This window comes from Chionomys nivalis, chromosome 16 (assembly GCF_950005125.1).
Source record: "Chionomys nivalis chromosome 16, mChiNiv1.1, whole genome shotgun sequence".
NCBI classification, from domain to species: domain Eukaryota; kingdom Metazoa; phylum Chordata; class Mammalia; order Rodentia; family Cricetidae; genus Chionomys; species Chionomys nivalis.
The window spans coordinates 65,537,902-65,559,799 of NC_080101.1; the positions used below are offsets into that span (position 1 = coordinate 65,537,902).

The window sequence follows — 21,898 nt, forward strand, 5'->3', positions numbered from 1 at the left end:
TGAAATCATGCATTATGGTGGATTTCTGTATGCTTCACTTTACGACCTCCATTTCTACCTCCCACGAAGAAGTCTGAAAGCCAGCTTTGTAGGTGGTATAATTTCACACACCCCAGAGATTCTACAAAATAAGATATTTATATATCTTGTATATATATGTATGTATATATAACATACATATATATACAAGATATATATACACTATATATACACTATATATATAACATACATATATATATAGTGTATTATATAATCTCAGCTGCTACAAGCAAAAAGTTTTAGAACATGGATTTTAAAATAAAATATAAAAATCATATATTATTATTACTGGTTGTCTGATAAAAGAAATTATAATGAATTCTTTAGAAGAAAGTAAATATTGTAAGATTTAAATTCTATATCCTCAGGTGGGTGATATGCTCAATAGTAGAGTACCTGCCTAGCATGTGTGAGACCTTGGTTAAATCTCTAGTACTGTCATCATCATCACGACAAGGGGAAGGAGAAGAACAGAAGATGTTTTTATTCTTCAGGAATCAGTATAACACAGTGTCATTGGTAGTCATGTTATTGTTTCTTTCCTTTAGCAGAACAGTAGAACTTGACTTTCCTTCAGGTCCATGGCCTATTTAGTCTCATGCTTTTGGGACTCAAGCTGCAAAAACCTCATGGAATGGGTTTTAAATCCAATTGAATAGTGGTTGGTTGTTCCTAAAACTTTGATTCCCCTGTTGCACCAGTGGAGCTTGCAAGGAGATCAGCACTAGACGTGAAAGGCCTTGTATCTGGGTTGGTGTTGACCTTTTTCTATCAATGGCATGTAGAGAACCTTCCAGTGTCAGTAGGGATGAAGTCTCTAGATAGGCACCAGCTCATATGTAGGTACTATCTTCAGAATTAGGGTCTTACCATCAGCTTATAATGAGCAACCAATATCCTTGGCAATAGCCTGGGCTGTTTGGGGGCTTCTATGGGGTCCCTTTGGCCAACAACTCAATTAGATCAACCAATTTCCAGAGGCTTCATTTGGTTGTCTAGTTAATGACCTGTCTCCCACATTATTTGGTGACTCCATTTATATTTCTTTTATATATGTACACATTTTAAGAAGCTTCTTCTGCATTCAGTTTTCATATGTCCCCTTGAATGGTCGTTAGTATTAGCTGTCCATCTCTGTATTACTTCCTTCTTTCCAACCTCTATGTTTAGTCTTCCCATTTCATCTGCTCCCTGCATCCTTCCATAACTATATACATTATTTTCCCTTCCTCTAGAGATTCTTCCCTTCCCCAAATCCCTCACCCTATACCTAACCTCTGTGGTTATAACAGTTGTAGCCTGTTTATTGAAGATTTAACAGCTAACACAACATATAACCAAATAAACATCATATTCACCTTTTAGGGTTTGGATTGCTTCACTCAGAATTATTTTTTCTGGCATTTACCTGTGAATTTCACAATTTCACTTTTTAAACAACAAAAAAGCTAATTGACAGTCTATTCTATAAATGTACCACATTTTTTTATTCATTTATCTTTTGATGGACATATAGATGGTTTCAAATTTCTGGCCATTATAAATTGAGATGGTGCCTCTGTAGTAGGATATAGTGTCCTTTGGGTTCATGCAAAAAGTCTGATCTTTTGGTAGATTTATTATCACCCTTTAGAAGTCACATTTCTTGAATAGCTGAAATTTTATTGTTCTCTTTCAAGGTTTATGAATGGAATGAGAATATGAATGTTCCAAGGTATATTTGTGGAGAGGGATTTTATTGTAAATAAGGAAAGCACGGCCAGAGGCATCTGGAAAGTCTAGATTGAACTAAGCCTGAGAAGAGAGAAAGGAAGAGAAGGGTGAGGGACAAAATGGTTTGGGGAGAACCAAGGAAGTCTGTAGCCCAAAATGGTAGTAATTATATGAATCACAATCAAGGGAAAGGAAGGGAAACTCATAGACTGGAGAAATTTAGGGTAAGGGTAAGGGGAGAGGAACAGAGAAGAGCCTCAAGGCAAGCATGGGCTTTAGTATGCTACTAGGCACCTCAGTTAGCCATTAGTTCTGAGTTTCTTTGGGACCTGACAGTTTATTTCTCTTTCAAGTTCCTCTGTTGGGGTTAACATTTTCTATAGTGATTTTTTTTTGCCTTAAAGATCATGTTAAAGATGTTGGATTTGTTTTTGTAATGGCAACTAGACTGGGGCTCTTTCAAGTCTTTTTCACATTACCTGTTCCAGCAATGCAAAGATTCTCTCAGGGTTTCCCCCTACTGGAAAGAAAAATGCAGTAGTCTCTAGGCAGATGTGTTTTGGTAAACTCAATAAGGTAAGTATCTTTCTAATTTTGCCAGACTTTAGCTTACTATCCCAAAACTTCAAAAATGAATTAAACAGGTCATAAAAATTTTTCAATTGTTAACTGTATTCCTTCACTATAGTAGTGGATATTTGTGTGTAAATAAATATAAAATATATACTTATAAATATATGTGCTTATAAATATATTTACATTTAGCACTAAAAGAAGATTTGTGATCTGGGGATGTAGCTCTGTGGTAGAGTGTTTGTTTAGTGTGTATGAAACTCTGGTACAACCCCTAGGACAGCAAAATAAAATGAAAGAGAATTTAACTTTGGAGGATTTCAGATTTTACTAGCTGTTGGTATTTAAAATGCAAAGGAAAGCCAATATTAATATATAGTCATCAATAAGTATATGAAACTAAACTGCTATCAAGTTAAGTCAATATAAAAAACTTCACTGATATGCAAGATATTCATCAGTATGGCTACAGGATAGGTTCACTTCAGGTTCCCTATCCTCAGGTGCCCAAGGAACTAACTGGGGACATTGCCCTGGGCACCTGGTAGCCACTCCAAGTTCAAGTCTCTTGCCAACCCTTAGGTGGCTCCCTTAACTAAGATATGAGGAGTGGGGGGAGGGGGAGAGGGGCGGGAGGAGGGGGAGGGAAATGGGAGGCGGGGAGGAAGCGGAAATTTTTTTTTCAATAAAAAAATGTTAAATAATCCTAAAATATTAAATAAAAATTAAATTAAAAAAAACTTCACTGATAGTCCAAAAGAAAGAACCAGCTAAAGTAGTGAATGGAACTTCTGTTTTAATGCACGACATAAAAAAGATAATATATTCTTGGTTACATTGCAGCTAATTTCCATAAAGGATTTTTGCTTTATCTACTTGGAAATTTTACATACAAAACTTGCAAAACTGATCATTGGAAACATAAATATGTCTAGTTATATTAAACATACTGACAACATTTAGGATAAGAAAAAAAATTTCTATAGCAAGATCTTAATTTCTTTTTTTTTTTTCTCTGAAAACATCTGTATTAGGTTTCTTTTTTTTTTATTTTTTATTCTTTTTTAATTAAAATTTCCACCTGCTCCCCGTTTCCCATTTCCCTCCCCTCCTCCCAAATATTGCCCCCTCCCCCCACTCCCCTCCCCCTATCCCCACTCCTCTTCTCCTCCCCCCACACCATTCCCCCTCCCTCTCGATACTGAAGAGCAGTCCAAATTCTCTGCCCTGCGGGAAGACGAAGGTCTTCTATCTACGTCCAGGAAGGTGAGCTTCTAAACAGGCTAAGCTCCCACAAAGCCAGTTCATGTATTAGGATTGAAACCTAGTGCCATTGTCCTTGGCTTCTCATCAGTCTTCATTGACCGCCATGCTCAGAGAGTCCGGAATCAACCCATGCTTATTCAGTCCCAGACCAGCTGGCCTTGGTGGGCTCCTAATAAATCAGTTCCACTGTCACAGTGGGTGGGTGCATCCCTCGTGGTCCTGATTTTTTGCTCTTGTTCTCCCTCCTTCTGCTCCTCATTTGGACCTTAAGAGCTCAGACCGTTGCTCCAAATTGAGAATCTGTCTCTACCTCGATCCATCGCCAGATGAAGGTTCTAAGGTGATATGCAAGATATTCATCAGTATAGGATAGGGTCATTTCAGGTTCCCTCTCCTTAGTTGCCCAAGGTACCAGCTGGGGACATATTCCTGGACACCTGCGAACCCCTCTAGAGTCAAGTCTCTTGCCAACCCTAAGATGGCTCCCTTAGATAGGATATATACTTCCCTGCTCCCGTATCCATCCTTCCTATATCCCAACCATCCCAATCCCCCGAGCTCCTCCCATCCTCCCCTTCTCATATTTCTCATCCCATTTCCCCTTTGCCCCATGCCACCTCACCCGCAAGTTCCCAGTTTTTGCCCTGCAATCTTGTCTACTTCCCCCTCTCCATGCGGATGACTATATGATTTTCTTTGGGTTCACTTTCTTATTTAACTTCTATAGGATCACACATTATATGCTTAATGTCTTTTATTTTATGGCTAGAAACCGATTATGAGTGAGTACATCCCATGTTCCTCTTTTTGGGTCTGGGATACCTCACTCAGGATAGTGTTTTCTATTTCCATCCATTTGCACGCAAAATTCGAGAAGTCATTGTTTTTTACTGCTGAGTAGTACTCTAATATGTATATATTCCACACTTTCTTCATCCATTTCTCCATTGAAGGGCATCTAGGTTGTTTCCAGGTTTTGGCTATTACAAACAATGCTGCTATGAACATAGTTGAACAGATACTTTTGTCATTTGATGTGGCATCTCTTGGGTATATTCCCAATAGTGGTATTACTGGATCTTGGGGTAGGTTGATCCCAAATTTCCTGAGAAATCGCCACACTGATTTCCAAAGTGGTTGCACAAGTTTGCATTCCCACCAGCAATGAATGAGTGTGCCCCTTTCTCCACAACCTCTCCAGCAAAGGCTATCATTGGTGTTTTTGATTTTAGCCATTCTGACAGGTGTAAGATGGTATCTCAAAGTTGTTTTAATTTGCATTTCCCTTATCGCTAAGGAGGTTGAGCATGACCTTAGGTGTCTTTTGGCCATTTGAATTTCTTCTGTTGAGAATTCTCTGTTCAGATCAGTGCCCCATTTTTTTTATTGGGTTCATTAGCATTTTAAAGTTTAGTTTCTTGAGTTCTTTATATATTTTGGTGATCAGACCTTTGTCTGTTGCAGGGTTGGTGAAGATCTTCTCCCAGTCAGTGGGTTGCCTTTTTGTCTTAGTGACAGTGTCCTTTGCTTTACAGAAGCTACTCAGTTTCAGGAGGTCCCATTTATTCAATGTTGCCCTTAATGTCTGTGCTGCTGGGGATAAACGTAGGAAGTGATCTCCTGTACCCATATGTTGTAGAGTACTTCCAACTTTTTCTTCTATCAGGTTCAGTGTGTTCAGACTAATATTGAGGTCTTTAATCCATTTGGACTTGAGTTTTGTGCATGGTGATAGATATGGATCTATTTTCATTCTTCTACACGTTGACAACCAGTTCTGCCAGCACCATTTGTTGAAGATGCTCTCTTTTTTCCATTGAATACTTTTAGCTCCTTTATCAAAAATTAGGTGTTCATAAGTTTGTGGGTTAAAATCAGGGTCTTCTACTCGGTTCCATTGATCAACTTCTCTGTTTTTATGCCAATACCAAGCTGTTTTCAATACTGAGGCTCTGTAATAGAGTTTGAGGTCAGGGATGGTAATGCCTCCAGACGATCCTTTATTATATAAGATTGTTTTGGCTATCCTGGGTTTTTTGTTTCTCCATATAAAGTTGATTATTGTCCTCTCAAGATCTGTGAAGAATTTTGATGGGATTTTAATGGGGATTGCATTGAATCTATAAATTGCCCTTGGTAGAATTGCCATTTTTACTATGTTGATCCTCCCTATCCAAGAGCAAGGGAGATCCTTCCATTTTCTGGTATCCTCCTCAATTTCTTTCTTCATTGACTTAAAGTTCTTGTCAAATAGATCCTTTACTTCCTTGGTTAGGGTTACCCCAAGATATTTTATGTTATTTGTGGCTATCGTGAAGGGTGATGCTTCTCTGATTTCCATCTCTGCTTCCTTATCCTTTGTGTATAGGAGGGCAACTGATTTTTTGGAATTGATCTTGTATCCTGCAACGCTACTAAAGGTGTTTATCAGCTGAAGGAGTTCTTTGCTGGAGTTTTTGGGGTCGCTTATGTACACTATCATATCGTCTGCAAATAATGAAAGTTTAACTTCTTCCTTTCCGATTTGAATCCCTTTGATCCCCTTATGTTGTCTTATTGCTATTGCTAGAATTTCAAGCACTATATTAAAGAGGTATGGAGAGAGTGGACAACCTTGTCGTGTTCCTGATTTTAGTGGAATAGCTTTGAGTTTCTCTCCATTTAATTTGATGTTAGCTGACGGCTTGCTATAAATAGCTTTTATTATATTTAGGAACGACCCTTGTATTCCTAATCTCTCTAAGACCTTTATCATAAAGGGATGTTGAATTTTGTCAAATGCTTTTTCCGCATCTAATGAAATGATCATATGGTTTTTTTCTTTCAGATTATTTATATGATGGATTACATTGATAGATTTTCGTATGTTGAACCAGCCCTGCATCTCTGGGATGAAGCCTACTTGATCATAATGGATAATTTTTCTAATGTGTTCTTGGATTCGGTTTGCCAGTATTTTATTGAGTATTTTTGCGTCGATGTTCATGAGTGAGATTGGCCTGTAGTTCTCTTTCTTGGTTGTGTCTTTGTGTGGTTTTGGTATCAGAGTAACTTCAGCTTCATAAAAGGAATTTGGCAATGACTTCTCTGTTTCAATATTGTGAAATACATTAAGGAGTATAGGTATTAGGTCTTCTTGGAAGTTCTGGTAGAATTCTGCATTAAAGCCGTCTGGACCTGGGCTTTTTTTGGTGGGAAGGTTTTTTATAACAACTTCTAATTCTTCGCGACTAACAGGTCTATTTAGATTGTTCACCTGGTCCTGGTTTAACTTTGGTATATGGTACTTATCTAAAAAAGTGTCCATTTCTTTTACATTTTCCAATTTTGTGGCATACAGGTTTTTGTAGTAAGATCTAATGATTCTCTGAATTTCGTCTGTGTCTGTGGTTATGTCTCCCTTTTCGTTTCTGATTTTGTTAATTTGCGTATTCTCTCTCCGCCGTTTGATTAGTTTGGATAGGGGTTTATCAATCTTATTGATTTTCTCCAAGAACCAGCTTTTTGTTTCATTGATTCTTTGGATTGTTTTCTGTGTTTCTATTTTGTTGATTTCAGCCCTCAATTTGATTATTTCCAGTCTTCTACTTCTCCTAGGTGAGTCTGCTTCTTTTCTTTCTAAAGCTTTAAGGTGGGCTATTAGGTCTCCAATGTGTGCTTTCTCCGTTTTCTTTATGTGGGCACTTAATGCTATGAACTTTCCTCTTAGCACAGCTTTCATAGTGTCCCATAGGTTTGAGTATGTTGAGTCTTCGTTTTCATTGAATTCAAGAAAGACTTTAATTTCTTTCTTTATTTCTTCCTTGATCCAGGTGTGGTTCAGTAGTTGACTGACCAATTTCCATGAGTTCATAGGCTTTCTGGGGATAGCATTGTTGTTGAATTCTAACTTTAATCCATGGTGATCTGATAAGACACAGGTGGTTACCGATATTTTTTTGTAACTGTGTAAGTTTGCTTTGTTACCGAGTATGTGGTCTATTTTCGAGAAGGTTCCATGAGCTGCAGAGAAGAAGGTATATTCTTTCTTATTTGAGTGGAATGTTCTATAGATGTCTGTTAAGTCCATTTGATTCATTACCTCCCTTAATCCTCTTATTTCTCTGTTAGGTTTCTGTCTGATTGACCTGTCCATTGGTGAGAGAGGAGTGTTGAAATCTCCTACTATTAGTGTGTGTGGTTTGATGACTGCCTTGAGTTTTAGTAACGTTTCTTTTACATAAGTGGGTGCTTTTATATTAGGGGCATAGATATTCAGGATTGAGACTTCATCCTGGTGAATTGTTCCTGTTATGAGTAAAAAATGTCCATCTCCATCTCTTTTGATTGATTTTAGTTTGAAGTCAGTTTTGTTAGAAATTAGTATGGCCACACCTGCTTGTTTCTTAGGTCCGTTTGCTTGATAAACCTTTTCCCAGCCCTTTACTTTGAGTAGATGTCTGTCTTTGTGGTTGAGGTGTGTTTCTTGTAAGCAACAGAATGTTGGATCCTGTTTTCGTATCCAATCTCTTAGCCTGTGCCTCTTTATAGGTGAGTTGAGTCCATTGATATTAAGTGATATTAATGACCAGTGGTTGTTAACTCCGGTCATTTTTCCTTTCTTTCTTTCTTTCCTTCTTTTGGTAGTAGAGTTTGTGTGTTTCCCTTCTTCAAGTTGTGCTGGTGAAGGGTCATTAGATGTCTGAGTTATTGTGGGCATTGTTGGACTCCTTGGTTTGTGATTTTCCTTCAATTACTTTCTGAAGGGCTGGATTTGTGGCTACGTATTGTTTAAATTTGTTTTTATCCTGGAAAATTTTGTTTTCTCCATTTATAGTGAATGAAAGCTTGGCTGGGTATAGTAGTCTGGGCTTGCATCCATGGTCTCGTAGTTTCTGCAGTATATCTATCCAGGACCTTCTGGCTTTCATGGTTTCCATAGAGAAATCAGGTGTAAGTCTGATAGGTTTACCTTTATAGGTAACTTGACCTTTTTCCTTTGCAGCTCTTAATATTCTTTCTTTATTCTGTATGTTTTGTGTTTTGATTATTATATGACGAGGAGATGTTTTTTTTTGATCCAGTCGATTTGGTGTTCTGTATGCTTCTTGGACCTTCAAAGGAATATCTTTCTTAAGGTTGGGAAAGTTTTCTTCTATAATTTTATTAAATATATTTTCTGGACCATTGAGCTGTAGATCTTCTCCTTCTTCTATCCCTATTATTCTTAGGTTTGGTCTTTTTATTGTGTCCCAGATTTCCTGAATGTTTTGTGATGAGAATTTGTTGGTTATGCTGTTTTCTTTGATGAGAGTGTTTATTTTCTCTATGGTATCTTCAGTGTCTGAGATTCTTTCTTCTATCTCTTGTAATCTGTTGGTGGTACTTGTCTCTGTAGTTCCTGTTCGTTTATTCAAATTTTCCATCTCCATCCTTCCCTCGGTTTGTGTTTTCTTTATTACTTCCACTTCATTCTTCAAGTCTTAAACCGTTTCCCTTACCTGTTTGATTACTTTTTCTTGTTTCTCTTGGTTTTCTTGGGTATCTTTGAGAGATTTATTCATTTCCTCTACCTTTTTGTTTGTAATCTCTAATTGGTTGTGGCAGTTTTCCACCTCCTGTTTAAGGTCCTCTATTATTTTCATAAAATTCACTTTTGAGTCGAATTCTTCTAATTCTTCTGGATTAGGGTGTACACTTCTCATTTCGGGATTCCTGGATCCTGGTGATGTCACGTTGCCTTTCAAGTTGTTGGGGGAATTCTTGCATTGGCGCCTGCCCATCTTTTCCTTCAAATGGAGCCAGGAGAGGCCTGATGTCTTGGACCAGTCTTTGCTGTGACTAACTCTCTAGGTGTATCTCCTCAGTGTAGGGGCAGGAACCGTTCCCTTCCAGATGAACTCCTCAACACCAAAACATGGATGCGTGGTATTCCAATGACCCGCGTAAAGAAGGCCGAATGCAAGGGGTCGGGTGGGGTCGAGTAGAACACAGGCGACACTGCAGTACAAGCTGGAGGTGCCTGCACTCCCTTTCAGGGGTTGCTGAGGCCTGCCCGCTAGGCAGGCACTCACTGCTCTGGTTGGGTAGCCTTAGTGTAGGGGCGTTTGTGCTCTCTACCGGGACCGTCCGCCCCAGGATAGTACACACTCACCCGTCCCGATGAAACTTCTCGGCACCTACACAGGAACTCCTGGATGCCCCAATGAGCCAGGGACAAAGGGAAGTAGGGTGCAGGCAGAGCAGGTCCAGGAGATCACAGCAGAGACTGCAGCCCCAGCAGCAGGGGCCCGCTTTCCCTGGCGGGGACCTTGAGGCCTGCCCTCTAGTCAGGCACTCACTGCTCTGGGCTGGTAGCCTTAGTGAAAGGGCAGGAAACTGTTCCACAGCTAAGGACCTTGCAGACAAGGCAGGCTTGGGGGTGGGGGTGGGGGCGGGTGTGTAGGAGAGAAAGCCCTGCAGCTGGAGCTGGGGGAGGGGCGTTTGTGCTCTCTACCGGGACAGTGCACCCCAGGATAGCACACACTCACCCGTCCCGATGAAACTTCTCGGCACCTACACAGGAACTCCTGGATGCCCCAATGAGCCAGGGACAAAGGGAAGTAGGGCGCAGGCAGAGCAGGTCCAGGAGATCACAGCAGAGACTGCAGCCCCAGCAGCGGGGGCCCGCTTTCCCTGGCGGGGACCTTGAGGTCTGCCCTCTAGTCAGGCCCTCACTGCTCTGGGTTGGTAGCCTTAGTGAAAGGGCAGGAAACTGTTCCACAGTAAAGGACCTTGCAGACAAGGCAAGCTTGGGGGTGGGGGTGGGGGGCGGGTGTGTAGGAAAGAAAGCCTTGCAGCAGGAGCTGGGGGGGGGGGCGTTTGTGCTCTCTACTGGGACAGTGCGCCCCAGGATAGCACACACTCACCCATCCAGATGGGACTTCTCAGCGCCTATGCAGGGATTCCTGGTGGCCCCAATGAGCCCGGGACCAAGGGAAATAGGGGGCAGGGAGAGCAGGTCCAGGAGATCACAAGCAGAGACTGCAACCCCAGCAGCAGGGGCCTGCTTCCCCTGGTGGGGACCTTGAGGCCTGCCCTCTAGTCAGGCACTCACTGGTCTGGGCTGGTAGCCTTAGTCAAGATCTTAATTTCTTTAAATCACTAATAAAATTAGTTCCTGAAAAAGACGAAAAACTGGAAGGGCATAATGGGCCGGACACTAAAGCCTTCTTAGAGTCCTACCTTGTTGAACACAAAGATAACAATAACTCTAGTTTAACTTGGCTATTTGAACTTACTGAGTTCATGCCCTGATTCGAACACTTATGCCTAACCCTTAGGAAAATGATTTCACTTTTCTGGTTCCCAAACTTTCTTTCTAAAATTGGTTTAATAGTAATACAATTTAATTATGTTCTTGTGTACAACTTAGCCCAAATGAGGCAATTAGAATTAGTACCTGGAATTCTAGAATTGTTCAGTCAAGATATGCTTCTCTAATGGCTTTGAGGTATTATATATTTAAAATCATTTATTGATTCATACCAGGATACTTGCCTACTTTCTAGAGCTTCACATCCCCCCCCCCCCCGGTATCAGAAGGCCAGTTGCCATACTATGAGGACACATAATTTACTTTTAGATTGTCCTTGTAGTGAGTCATGGAAGCTTTCTACTAAAAGCCAGCAAGGAATCCAGGCAGGGCTGGTTGCTAAGATCACATGTGTGAGTTTGGAAGTGTGATGGAGGTGGGTCATCTGTCTATTTGTTGCTTTCATTGGTTAATTAATAAAGAAACTGCTTGGCCTTTGATAGGACAGCAGCTTGGATAGGCGGAGTAAACAGAACAGAATGCTGGGAGGAAGAAGGCAGTGAGACAGTCTCAATATCTCTCCTTTACAAGATGGATGCAGGTTAAGATCCTTCCAGTAAGCCACCACTTCATGGTGCTACACAGGTTATTAGATCTGGATTAATCAAGATATGAGTTAGCCAGTAAGAGGATAGAGCTAATGGGTCAAGTAGTGTTTAAAAGAATACAATTTGTGTGTTGTTATTTCCGGGGCTAAGCTAGCCATGCAGGAGCCAGGTGGCGGAAAGTGACCCACCGCTCCAATACTACAGAGTGGCTGCCCAACGTGGTAACAAACTCCATGTAAAACCTGAGAGAACATAATTTTAAACAGAGAAAAAACAGTGTTTAACACAGATTTTTACTGTTTGTTGGTGGTGTGCCATAGAGAGATTTCCTGTTTCAGCAATAGCGGCAGAAAAAAAAAGCCATGTCATTTTAAAGCGCGGCTTCCTGGGGTTGTGCCACCAGTGCAAACTCTGGCTTTAAAGCATTCCAATGGCTTTTATGGGACTGGATGTTTGTTTACCTGCTCGGGATCGGGAGGAAAGTAGCTGAGACCATGCCCTTGGCTCAGCTCTTCCTGCCTGTGCAGACAACGGAATCAGACGTAGGCAGGCGGGAGAGCATGGTGGATTTCTGATGCCATACAGAGAGATGTTCAAACTGCACAGTGCTCTGCATGTCAGATTTGGCTGTAACTTGGATGAAGAATTTCTGTGCTGCACGCTCAGTCTCAGAATTAAACTGCTGAATGCGGCTCCAGTGTGGACTTGCTGTGTGCCTGGAACTGTGCACAGCTCAGGGGCACCAAATGGCTCTGATGCAGGAGTAGCTGCTCCATGCTTAACTGTGCTGATCTCAGAAACTATTGTAATTACCATAATAATAGCGCAGTTAAGGTTTAGACTGAGCAGGAAAAAGGTGGTACCATATTACCCCTATGTGGCGCAAGCTAAAGTTTTTAAAAAGCGCTTAGTATTTTAAGAAGTGCTCCTGGATAGTAAAGAATTACAGATTCACAATAGGACAGATTCAGACATAAAAGACCTCTATGGGTCACAATGTTGGATGAGTGTATTTAGGCTTGGGAAAGAGAAGAAAAAGAATATAAAAAATAAAGTTAATGTTAAAAAAAGGGTAAAGTCTTTAAAGAGACAGAGTACAGATAGTTATAGATAAAAATAAAGAAAGAAAAACAAGTCACTTAAAAATGAAAAATTCACAAAGAGTCTGGATTCTGTGTATTATTGTGTTTTCTTTAAAACTTTTGACTGTAAAAGAGCTAAGTACAGAGAGACATTTCATTACATGGGCTGCCAAGATAAACCAGAATGGATATCATGAGGGTATGACTTCAAAATTTGGATCTAAGGATATGATGCTTTGGAAAAGAATTTCTTCTTTTGTTTTCACAGAGGATGAGACCCTGTGGATTACTTCTATCCCAATATGGTATGATAGACCATGCCCTCCTGAAAGGTTGCTGTAAACACCCTCAAAAAACTACTTCACTCAACTGCTGACTGAGATAAACCTGACACACAGGTAATACCATAAAAGACCTAAATAACAGCGCCCCCATTCAGCAGAAAGCAGTTTACAGAAAAAAACTGCACCCATGTTCCCAAATATTGTTTATAAATGTTCTTTTACATTTAAAGGGGGAGATGATATATAGATATGAATAATTTGCATTGGTATGGATTTTAAGGTCAATTTTGTTATATGTATATGTATTTCTGATCTTGATTAAGGTATTGTGATTATGTAGTACACTTAAAAATATAATGTTTAATTAGGAAATATAGGTTGTTAATGGATAATCATCGATAATAGTAAAGCTTCTAGTCATGTTAGTTAGATTTTCTAGATAAGCATAGATATATTTCAAATAGGCATTCTTCATATCTTTCAAAGACTACAGAATATGGCATTTTAAATGTTTTAATAACTTAGGGCTTTTCATGAAATGAGACACCTCTGCTCCTGGCAACACCAGCTACTTGAAGAGGAAGATGGGCATCGAAGAGACTCCTTATGGAGTTTGATAGCCATTTGGGCAAGAAACTGCTCTTGCCTGGACTGTTGCATAAACTGGACACAGAGAACCTGCAGAGAGAGGACTGCTGAACTTGCCTAAAGGTGAGATGATCTTTTGGGGTTCCTGATTCATGAAAGAGTCTGTGAGATATTCTGCAGGACAGCAGAAAGTGACTGAACTGTCTTTGTTTCCTGTTTCATAAAAATGTCTGCTGGATACTATGGGCCTGTAGGCCAAAGATGGATGCCCCAACGGTACAAAAGAACTTTGGATGACTGTCCAGACAGTCATTTCTAGAGTTTTGGACTTCTTGTTTGCTTAGGTAATATTATATCCTTCTGGAGTCTTTGATGGAGTTGAAGAATGGTTAGTTATAGTTATAGTTATACTTAGTTATGATAAAAGATAAAATAGATATAAATATTGTAACTGTAATTCTTGTTTGATAACTGTTTTTTTATATGTAATTTTACTATGTTAAAATGAAAGCCTTTCTTTTTTGTTTAAACAGAAAAAGGGGAAATGATGGAGGAGGGTCATCTTTCTATCTGTTGCTTTCATTGGTTAATTAATAAAGAAACTGGTTGGCCTTTGATAGGATAGCAGCTTAGATAGGCGGAGTAGACAGAACTGAATGCTGGGAGGAAGAAGGCAGTGAGTCAGACGCTACAGCTCTCCTCTTCAAAATGGATGCAGGTTAAGATCCTTCCTGGTAAGGCACCACCTTGTGGTGCTACTCAGATTATTAGAAATGGGTTAATCAAGATATGACAATTAGCCAAGAAGAGGCTAGAACTAATGGGCCAAGCAGTGTTTAAAAGAATACAATTTGTGTGTTCTTATTTTGGGTAAAGCTAGCCGTGCGGGAACTGAGCAGGAACACAGCCCACTGCTCCCACCACAACAGAAGTGCTTCAACCAGAGAGTCAAGACCTGTGATGAGTATATAGCTCCACCACACAGTGTGAATACAATCCCTCTACTAGATCCAAAGCCTCCACCAGAATAGAACTAGACTGAAGAATGAAGTTTCTTCCTTAACAGGAATACTAATAGTCCAAGAAAATCACTAGATAGACACAGCCCTCTGTTCCTAGAGTTGTTCATGCAGTCATGGTACCCTGGGCCTTGCTGAAGAAGTCGAAAGAGAAGCACTTTCTGATCTGTTCCTAAGCCTAGGATTCTATGTTGTTTTCATTGATGTAGTCAAATTGTTCAATTGAAACTATGTTTTTTGTGTAATATATTCTAATCATAGTATCCCATGGTCAATTTTAAACATAATTAGATCCCAAGATAATAAGGAAATGGTTTTTATTTCCATCCAAAGTTTTAAAAACAATAGATGACATTTGTTTTAATGATTTGGTCAGTAAAATATCTGATATTAAAACTGTTGTTTTGTTTGGGTATATTTTACCAAAGTGGTATTTTGTTTGCATGGTATGACTTGCAGTTTTGTACTTTTATGGATTATGTGAGCATTTTTCCTGCTTATTTTAGTTTTACTTATTTTGATAATGATTTGCTTGCTTTCTTATTTACCTGCCTGTTTTCTAATAAGAGACTGTAGGCATAAGGATGGATAAGTTGTGCCGTGAGAAGGATCTAGGACAAGATGAGGGTGAACACAATATATTATATGAAGAAAATCTTTATTTTCAATAAAAACTGTTGTTAGACTAGTTAAACAAGCATTTATGTATGTGTCTGATTTTAGAGTTTAATATGTTTATATAATTTTTAGATCGAATTCTTTGCTTATGCTAGCTATTCTCATCTGTTATCTGACTTTAGACAGTTCTTTCTCATTATGAAATCCATTTAAAATTCTAGGACAGTAGCTCTCAACCTTCTTATTACTGCAACCCTTTAATACAGTTTCTCATCTTGTGGGAACCCCCAACCATAAATCTATTTTACTTGTTACTTCATAAATGCAATTTTGCTACTGTTCTCAATCATAATTGTAAATAACTCATATTTCTGATGTGTTGTTGGAGGCAGCTCGTTGTTGGTGGAGATGCTTCATTTGTTTCTTGACTGCCCTGACCTGAAATAATCACTCAGAAACCATATTATATGCAGTACTGTTCGGCCAATATCTTAAGCATATTTCTGGCTAACTATTATATCCTAAACTAACCCAACTCCATTAATCTGTGCATCACCAAGAGGTCGTGGCCTACAGCAAAATTTAGGCAGATTCCAGTGGAAGTGTCTGTTCCCTGTGGTGGCTCCATGACCACCTTCTTTCTACCAGAATTCAGTTTAGTTTTTCTACCTAGCTCTATTGTGCTAAGCCACTGGCTAAAACAGCTTTAATCTTTAACCAATTAAAGCAAAACATAGACAGGACTTTCCACACCACTGATGGTCTTAGGTGACTCCTTTTAAAGGGTCATTTGTCTCCCTAAGAGGTCATGAGAACCATTGGCCTAAAATAACTACTAATGAGTGTGATTTCATCTTTTAAGAAAAATGTTCACTTGATTGTAGGAAGGGAAATCCACAAAAAAAGAGAATCAAATTACCCAAGATATGAAATGGGAAAGAGAAAACAAAATAATGACATTACATGTTAGCCAGGGAGGCAAGCCCTAACTTCACCAGGCACTTCCTGGGAACCTACAAGCCACTATTTCCAGGGAGACAAAGGCTAACAGAGATCTTCACTTCTCAATGTGTTCCTTCAAATCCAACCCCCTAGTTTCAGGACCAGCTCTTCAGAAGAACATTGGCTGCAGTCTTTCCTCCCCCATCTTCTGTGGAACCCAACTCCCTCTTCATTGTTTGTGCAGTCAGGAAGATGAGAGATAAAGACTGATACTTAGTTTGCTTTTCTTTTTTTCCAGTCTGTGACTGTAACCCACTAATATTTTTTCTCAATTCAAGTATAGAATTTTCTTCTGTAGCTAAGCCCTACTGGCAGCACACTCATAGACATACCCATAGTTGTTTTTTCATGGTGATTCTAAATCTAATCAAGTTGACATTAAGTCTTAACCATCTAAGGCTTTAATATCTTTCTTAAATCAAAAGACCATCCAGGGCAAAAAACAAAAACTGAAGCATCAGATTTAAGAAAAGTTTGACTCGCCAGGCTGCGCACGCCTTTAATCCCAGCACTCGGGAGGCAGAGGCAGGCGGATCTGTGTGAGTTCGAGACCAGCCTGGTCTACAAGAGCTAGTTCCAGGACAGGCTCCAAAACCACAGAGAAACCCTGTCTCGAAAAACCATAAAAAAAATAAAAGAAAAGTTTGACTCATTTATAGAACACTTTTCCCCCATACAACTACAGAAAATAACATCTTCTTGCATGTATGTGTGTAGTGTGTATATATGTGTTCTTTCATGAGTTTGGAAGTGCATGTATGTGGTTGTATGTGCATATATGCATTTGTGTATGTGAATGTGGAGACTAGACTTTGTCATTGGATGTTGTCTTAGTTGGGGTTTCTATTGTTCTGTGGAGATATCATGACAACGACAACTCGTATGAAGTAAAACATATATTTAGGTGACTTAAATATAGTTCAGTCTATTATTATCATGGTGAGAAAGATGGAAGTGTGCAAGCAGACATGGTGTTGGAGAAGTAGTTGAGAGCCCTTCATCTTGCAGGCAACAAGAAGTGGCCTGTGATACTCAGAGTAGCTTGATATAAGAGACCTCAAAGCCCACACCCACAATGGCACACTTCTTCGAAGAAGGTCATACCTGCTCCAACAGGGCACACTTCTCAAGTGACCACTTTTTTTTCAAACCACGACAGATGGCATGTTCTATCTTATTGACTGAGATGGGTTTGCATGCTAAACTCATTAATTAGCTCATTGATTAGCTAGCCTAATCACCAGCCCCTGCCTCCTATGAGCTAGGATTACAGGCAGGCCACCATACCCACCTAGCTTTTATGTAGGTTTTGAAGATCCATGCTATGGTTTTCATGGCAAGTGTTTTATCCACTGAACCATCTCTCCACCATTTATTTTTTTTTGAGGCAGGGTCTTACTATTTTGCCCCATCTGGCCCTGAAGTCATAATCCCCTATTTTAATTCTTTAAGTGATAAGATTAAAAGAATGTGCCCTTATACTTAGGTACACATTCTTTTTTCTTTTAATAAATGGATAACGTTGTAAAATGGTAAAATGAAAAGAAACATCCACTAGAGTAAGCACCGTTGAGACAATACCCAAATAAATATAATTAGAGAAAGTCAAAAGAGAAAGAGAATGCATGCAGAATGAAGAGGATGAAAGGGGATTTCTGAGTGTAACAAAGGGGTTTTCCAAGTACTTCATAGGTAGAACCTAGAGACCCACAAATATGATTGTTTTTGTTATAAAGTCTTTAGAGATACAGTAATTAAAATGGTCTGAGTTTATAGATTGTGACTCAATCTATCGTATAAGAAAAGGACATAAAAACGTAAACAAAGAAGGATTGGGTGTAAAGACAGAGGGAAAGATGCTACCTACAAGGCAGGGAGAGAAGTCTAAAAAGAAACCAGCCCAGTGAACTCCAGACTCAAAAATTGTCAGGACATGCTTGAGCATTGTTTTTTTTTGTTTGTTCGTTTGTTTGTTTTGTTGTTGTTTATTTTTTATTTTTTAATTTTTTTTTTTAGAAATTCAACTTATGACACATTAGTATGGCAACACAGGAAACATTAAGAAGAAATCTGATACCTCTTAAAAAGGTGAGGGCAAGGTTCAGGACAGAGGACACAGTGAAGAGTCACACTGAGGAACTGAGAAGCTTTCGGGACTATGCATTATTGTCCACATCTACTGTTTGTGTCTCAGACCTCACAGCCTCAGTGGGTGAGCACAAAGTGCTAAGGATGGGCTTACATAGTCCCATCAGCTGCTTCTGAGACAGCTCAAGATTTGGAAGGGTCTTAGAGTTGAAGGGATTTAAATATGATTCTTTTTGAAAAAGAATTTTGTCAAATGAGACATTAAAATGTCATTACTGCTTGAAGTATGATCTGTTTGAATGCTTATGGCTACCTCTGTAGTTGAAGGACCTACAGAGTCAGTACTCATAGGATTCACAGAGAGTGTTCTTAACCCCCCTTCTGTAGCAGTTGCTGTGGTTTTCAGGAGTTGCTGAATTCTTTAGGAAGGACTGGATTATAGGCAAGGAGGATGAATTCTACTGGGTCATGCTCTCCTGTAGCATCAGGAGAGTCAGCAACAGGACACTGTTGCCAGGAGTCAGGGTCAGACATCCTGAGATCTAATGAGTCTTCTCTGACTGAAGTCTATGCTAGTGAGAGAACCTATTTTTCTCTGAAGAGAAGAGACACAGTAATTTTGTTGGTGTGAGATAAGAACCATATTCATTATTTAGAAATAGAAATGACATGGTTCAGGCAGCCCTATGGGAGAGGATGTTCATGGTGCATTTTCAGAAAGATTCAGGTAAACCTACTAGAAATAATCCTTTTCTCTTTCTGAAGCTTACACACTGTCCACTTAGTCCCTAAAGGCCTCTTGAGGTCTTGGAGCCTCACTAGTTGGTATATAGACTGAAAAACAAGCCAGGAAAAATGTCTGTTCTACTACCACCTACACTGAAAAAACTCTGAACAGAAGAATGATGGCAAAATTCCTGTTCGACATTTCTAGCAACTGTTGCAACATGACTTCTGACGTGACCAGGCTACCCAAATGCATGACCAGGGGTTTAGCTTTTGTTAATATTAGAACACAGTCCCATCTACTGGCTGGCAGGGGAGGGAAAAGGGAGGCAGGGAGGAGGCAGAAATTTTTAATAAAAAAATCTCCACTGCCACTGGGCTTAAGATGGGGAAGCTTTATGTATATTAGCATTAGTATTCAAAATGCACAAGATCCTGCTTATAACCAGCCCAGAAAAATGTTTATCACAACAGATAATCTCCAGTTTTAGAACCCAAGAAATATAGTTCCAAGTAATAGTCTTTTGTGAGCTTATAAAAAAATCTAGCACCTCTGGGTTAATAAAATTACTAATTTTACTTGTTGTACTAGTTTTATTTCTGTTACTATGATAAAATATCCAGAAAAAAGCAACTTAGCAGTGAAAGGCTTTATTCTAGCTCTCTATTCCAAGTTACAATCCTTCATTGATGGAAAGTCAAGGTGGCAAACATTTGAAACAGCTTGTCACATCACATCACAAGTCAAGTGCAGAAGAGAGAATGAGTGCATGTCTGCACACTTGGATCTGCTTTCTATATTCTCCTTATATATTCCAGGACACAAGCATGGGATGATAAGACCCACAGTGGGATGGATCTTTCCATATCAACTAATGTCATCAAGACAGTCTCCCACAGACAAGAGCACAGGACAACTTGATCTAGGAAATCCCTCCTTGAGACTCCCTTTAGAGGATTTTAGACTGCATCACATTTACAATGAAAACCATCTCATCTCATTTATGAGGCACACAAACCATTTAAAGGTCTTCATAAACTATTTTCTTTTTGTCCACATTCAAAGATAAAGTGGATGATCACTAAAATTTTTTCATAGCTTGACCCTGAGTCAAATTGTCACATTTTTAATAGGGAGCTACCTTTGATGAAAACTGTCTTTTCCAGAGTGAAATATATGCCTGCAAATTCCTTCCAAATGCTAATTAGAGGTCACGGCATTTGTCAAAGTTCCAGCAGCACACATGGTCATTACGGCATGTACTTCTCATGTACTTACCTCCCCAGGATAGTGGAAATCTCATCTTTAAAGAACTTTATTTTTTGGGGGGTGGGAAGCATGGGACTGTAGAGTCTTTTATTGAAACTCACAGTTTTATGGACTTTTGGCCCCAAATGGAAAAAAAAAAAAAAAAGGCAAATTATAAACATTGGCAGTAAGATGTGACAATTGTCTCCTGGAACTGAAGCTGAGTGGAACATGGCAGGTCAGTGAGGGGTCCAAGTTTTGGAGGGCAGGAGCCTCATCAGATATGACTGAAATGGCAGATTCTCCAAGCCTCTAGAGCAGGCAAAGTCTCAGGTGAACTAATGCTAACACACAAGGATTGTGGGAGTTGAGGAATCCCAGGCACTGGTGCCAGCAAATCTCCCTCATGCTCAGTCTAAGTTCACTTAGCAGAAACTGGGCTCATCTGACCTGGCGGTCTTGGAGGGATGACAGTAGTGCCAGCAGAGGCCAGCGGTGATGCCTAGCACTGGCATCAGGGATCAGAGGGGGAAGCCAGAGGCCAGGGACAGCTGACCAGACACTAACTCCACTGCCACCACCAGCATCCCCTACCCCAAGGTGGTGCCATTCCACAGCCCAGGGTATTCAACCGTCGGTCCTTTCTTAGGTCAGGCTAGGAAAAGCTTTGCTAGGAGAGGAGGAAGAGAAGACAGGCCGCATCCTTTGGTGTGCTCCACTCTTGTTGGGTAGGCTGGATCATAGCATCCGAGAGGCTGTCATGGTGACGAAGTCCTCAAAGCTGAGCCGGATGTTGCCCTATGCGGTGGTGTCCTTTTCCCGGAAGGCCTCAGTCAACACCTGCAGCTGGGTACACACCTTGATGAAGCAGTCAAGCTGCATGGCAGGAGTGGCAGAGCGCGTGCAGTAGCGAGACACCAGGAGCTGGGTGAATTGAGGGCTCACGTTGTAGCCCATCTGAGACAGCGCTTGCTGCAGCTCTACAGAGATGATGGATTCAGAGCGGTCCTGGTCATACTGCTGGAAGAGGCTCTTCCACTGCTGGAGGAATTTCAATGGGGCTGAGAAGCCGACGACATCAATGCGGCCAGATTTGGACTTATCAAACATGTTTATCATCATGAGGCATGTCTCATCATTGAACGAGGACCAGTTAGAGTTGACGAGGGCCTGCTTCAGCTCCTTGAGAGAGATATAGCCGCTGTGATCGGCATCCACTGACTGGAACCAGGAGTAGGCCTCAGGATCCACATTGGGGGAGGACACCACCCTGTCCATAAGGTCCAGGCTGCTGGGCACCATAGGAACATGGAGGTGGCTGACTCTAGGGGCCCCCTAGGGGTATACCACCATATGGTCCACTCGGAGTTCCAGAGGGAAGTCCCCCAGCACTGGGGTATCCATAGGGCCCTCCAGGGACAGGACCTCTATAACCACCGCCAGGGGGGAATCCACTGCCACACTGTCCCCCATGATGGGGAGGTCCAAGGTAGTAGCCACTTGGGAGTGTTCCAGGTGCCTGTCCTGCAGCTTCGGGGCAACTCTGCCCGTACGGATAGCTGGCCATGGCAACTATGACACCGTACAGTTCATCTTTAAAGAACTTTAAATATACATAATGTCTTTGAGTTTTAACTATGCATTGTCATTTTCCTAATATAAAAATCTCATTGAATATATACTACTCATAGTATACAATAAGCCCTCAGTAAGGTTGTATGCTTTTCAGTTCCTTCATTGATTTAACAGAGCAGCACTAACAAATTTCAA

The 21,898-nt window shown here is 40.4% G+C and overlaps 1 pseudogene; it reads right to left on the reverse strand.

Moving 5' to 3' along the window:
• Window positions 1-20,803: 20,803 nt before the first annotated feature.
• Window positions 20,804-21,695, reverse strand: LOC130888183 (peflin-like; annotated as a pseudogene).
• Between the last annotated feature and the right edge of the window lie 203 nt (window positions 21,696-21,898).